General features: G+C 44.9%; 1 pseudogene; it reads right to left on the bottom strand.

Moving 5' to 3' along the window:
• Positions 1-458: 458 nt before the first annotated feature.
• LOC101601546 lies at positions 459-3292 on the bottom strand (annotated as a pseudogene).
• Positions 3293-4250: the final 958 nt, after the last annotated feature.

Here is a 4250-nt window from a genome sequence, read left to right as displayed (position 1 = left end):
TTGGTGTCGTCTTTTACACAGAACAATATATATGTACTTTTTAAAATTGGCAACCCATGTAAGGTACACAATGACCCCTTATGTGATCAGATGTCCAATAAATACAACTCCACAATGCTTCTTTGCTGTGGACTGATGAGCTGACCTTTCAGGGAAACCCTAAGAAATTCTAGTGTGTGGAACAGATTGTCGAATTCTCTGGTCCCTTGGTTTTATTAGCAAAAAATCTTCTTATTCATTTATAGGATGTTTAACTGCTCTGTGATCTTTAAAGGACCTGAGTTAAGTCTCAAGGTAAATCATTATGGAAACCTCTGGCCTCTATTCCAGGGGAGCTCCTTGAGGTTTAGTTCCAGGCAAGCCAGTGTTGACCACCTTATGAGTTAGTTTTACATGGCACCAACTTTAACCCTTTCTATAAAGCACTCTTCCTTTCCTAGCTTCTGGTCGATTGTGGGTTAATAATGGCATGTGCTATTCCTTAGCATAACCTGCCAGAATGTGATCTCCCTGGAAGGAAAGCCACATACAGTCTGAGCTGACAAACATCCAAGTGGATTCCATATAAAAAGAAAAGGTTTGTGTCTTCTGGAATGTGAATGTCCACTTTAACAAATTCAAACAGATTCCAATATAAACATCTTCAGACTTGATGGGTTTCACATGACTTATGATTTCATATATTCTTCAACACCAAATCTCTGGACATTATATAACCCAACCCACTGCAGTAGGGAGGGAACAAAACCTTGAAAGGATAATCCTGGAATGAAATTTGTTTGTTTGGGTTTTTTTTGGAAAAATCTTCTAGAGGAATAATTATCAATTAGAGGGTAACCTGTGAAAAACTTCTGAGTGGTCCAAGTTTAAAAGATACTTCACTAAATTGTCAGTGTTGATATCAGTGTCTGTCTTCATGATGTATGTGGCATTGGGGCAGAATTCAGTCACCCACGTGAATGCTATAATGGTTTTCAAGGTCAGGTTATCATATGTATCTAAAAAGCCTTGTATTATGTCACCTTAAAGAATGTATTCCTCTTCTAAGGTACAATGTTAACATTTTCTCTTCTCCTTTGGCCTCTTGGCCTAATAAAAAAAATGTAAGAACTTCATAGCCCTACTGTGGTGGTTTGATTCAGGTGTCCCCCATAAACTTAGGTGTTGTGACTGCTAGCTCCCCAGCTGATGGATATTTGGGAATTAATGCCTCCTGGAGGGAATGTATTGTTGGGGGCGGGCTTATGGGCTTTATAGCCAGTTTCCCCATGCCAGTGTTTGGCACACCCTCCTGTTGCTGTGGTCCACCTTATGTTGGCCAGGGGGTGATGTCCACCCTCTGCTCATGCAATCGTTTTCCCCTGCCATCGTGGAGCTTCCCCTCAAGCCTGTAAGCCAAAATAAACCTCTTTTTCCCAGAAGCTGCTCTTGGTTGGGTGATTTCTACCAGCAATGCGAACCTGACTGCAACAGTAAAGTGGTACCGAGGAGTGGGATTGCTGCTAAACACCTGACTATGTGGCTTCAGCCTTTTTGGAGCTGATTTTCAAGAGGAAAGTGGAAGGAGTTTAAATCTTGGCCTAAGAGATGCCTTGAAGTGCTGTAAGTACAGCTCGATGGACTATTCTGGTCAGAACTATGGACTGTGAGGTTTGGCTCATGAGGGTGAGAAAGAGCTGTGCTTGGACTGGGCTAGCAGTTTGTGTGAGAAGCTTGCTGTTATGTCTGTGTCCTGAGAAGTTGTGCAGGGTTGCTTTGCGTAGAAATGAACTGGTGTGAGTAGAGGGATATGGCACAGAAAGAAAAATCTTTGGGTGAACTGTTGCCCATTCAGCTGCAACTGAGAGATTACAATCTATGAGACTGGGCTAGCTGACCTGCGCTAGAGCAACAAGAAGAATGTAGACTCTTTTGAAGGGGCCTGAGTGCTCAAGGAGTGTCCTGTTCTTCAAAGTCTGCTTTATTCCCCCCTGGATTAACAAATTGGCACCCTACCTGGTATTGTGGAGTATAAGAAATGCTGGAAAGAGGGTCATTGAGTTTGCAACACGGTCTTGTGTTTTGGAAATGGCCATGGGCAGTGTGAAGCGGGTTTGCTGGTTGCCTGCATAGAGACCCCATGGGGCCATGAGGATGAACTGTGGCTTGCAGTGGAGAGACCCAATGGAGATGCCGGGACCATGAGATGGCTGCCAAGGAGCTGCCAGCCCCAATGAAGTTTTCCAGGACTGTGAGTAGCCTAGCTGGAGGGGTGGAGCTGGAATGCCAGAGACTTGTTGCTGGTTAGAATTATCGGACTTGGAGATTTGTCACTGGCTAGAGTTGCTGGACTTGAAGCTACAGAGTTTGATGTTTGCCCTGGTTGTTTTAAATCTTGTATTGGTTGAATGTTTCTTTGCTATGCCCAATGCCATCTGTTGCAGTATGAGTATTTATTCTGTGCCATTATGGGTTTTTTTGAGGTTATTTTTTGGTATTATGGCTCAGTTAAAAGATCTTGAACTATGGGGATGTATGAACATCATTGGGATTGATTTAAAAACTATGGGGACTTTTAAAATGAGATGAATGCATTGCATTTTATATCATGTATGGATATCAGTTTATGGGGGCCAGGGGCGGAATGTGGTGGTTTGATTCTGGTGTCCCCCATAAACTTAGGTATTGTGAATGCTAGCTCCCCAGCTGATGGATATTTGGGGATTAATGCCTCCTAGAGGGAGTGTATTGTTGGGGGCGGGCTTATGGGCTTTATAGCCAGTTTCCCCATGCCAGTGTTTGGCATACCCTCCTGTTGCTGTGGTCCACCTTATGTTGGCCAGGGGGTGATGTCCACCCTCTGCTCATGCAATCGTTTTCCCCTGCCATAGTGGAGCTTCCCCTCGAGCCTATAAGCCAAAATAAACCTCTTTTTCCCAGAAGCTGCTCTTGGTTGGGTGATTTCTACCAGCAATGCGAACCGGACTGCAATACCCACCAAGACTGTTTTTCACCCCAGGTAACTCACAGCTTGTCTGGCATTCACATCTGAGGGGTGTGAGGTCACCAGGATGACCAGAAAGGGGTTCTTGTTAGAGCAGTTTGGATGCCCTTGGAGTGTGGAGTGAAAGAAACTCTTGTCTGTAAGCAGCCCGTATTCATAGAAGCACACCCAGCTCACATGCCTGGTCACATGGTAGCGGGAAAGGCTGAGGTACCACATCACCAGGACACTCAGCAGTGACAGCAGCAGGAAGTTCCATTTGAGTGACATCTTACTGGGAAGGGCAGTCAGGAGAGCCAGGGCCATCCACAGCAGTGGGAAAGCCTGTTTATTATGAAATACTGTTCACCTTACTAAAAAAGAGGGACTCACAGATTAGCTTAAGCTATGCCAAAAACAGTTTGTTAGGCTCACACCTCCACTCTAATGCCATTTCTCAATGTTGCCCCAGACGTTCTGGTTGGCTGCAGTAGTACTGTATTCCAGTGTGTTACCAGATGTCTGGGAAACCGTCAAACCTCATGGAAATGGAAGCCCACTGCTTTGGTGTGCTGGGCAGAAGACACCTGGGTCTCTCAACACAGAAAGGGTCTGGCAAATTTCTTCCTTAGTAGCAGCTTTCCTAACAAAGCAGTGTCCCCTAAGGGTCTCCTGTGCTACATGCTGGCTCCACTCCTTCTTTATTTTTTAAATTGTGAGCAGAGAGAATGGGCGCACCAAGGCTTCCTACCACTGCAAGTGAACTCCAGATACATGCACCATCCTGTGCCTTTGGTTTTATGTGAATACTGGGGAATCAAACTCGGCTGGCAGGTCTTGTAAGCAAGATCTTTTAAACACTGCACCATCTCCTGAGCCCACAAATAGGTTTTAGTATAAAGATATTCATAGTGGAGCTGGAGGGATGGTTTAGTAGTTAAGGTGCTTGCCTGCAAAGCTAAAGGACCCAAGTTCAGTTCCCCAGGACCCACATTAGCCAGATGCACAAGGGGCCACACACGTCTGGAGTTTGTTTGCAGTGGCTGGAGGCTCTAGCGCGCATGCTCGCTCGCTCACGCTCTCTCTCTCTCTCTCTCTCTCTCTCTTTCTCTCTCCCTCTCCCCCGCCCCTCTCCCCCTCTCTTTCTCTGTCAAATAAACAAATGAAAATAAAATATTATTAAAAATATTCATAGTGGCTTTCCCCACAAGAGTCCCAAACTATAAGATATTTCCATATTCGTTATTAAGTGAATCAAACACAAACTGGTGTTTCCATACAATAATTC

This window comes from Jaculus jaculus, chromosome 8, assembly GCF_020740685.1.
Source record: "Jaculus jaculus isolate mJacJac1 chromosome 8, mJacJac1.mat.Y.cur, whole genome shotgun sequence".
In the NCBI taxonomy this organism is placed as follows: Eukaryota; Metazoa; Chordata; class Mammalia; order Rodentia; family Dipodidae; genus Jaculus; species Jaculus jaculus.
This window is presented reverse-complemented; position numbering and strand designations above follow the sequence as displayed.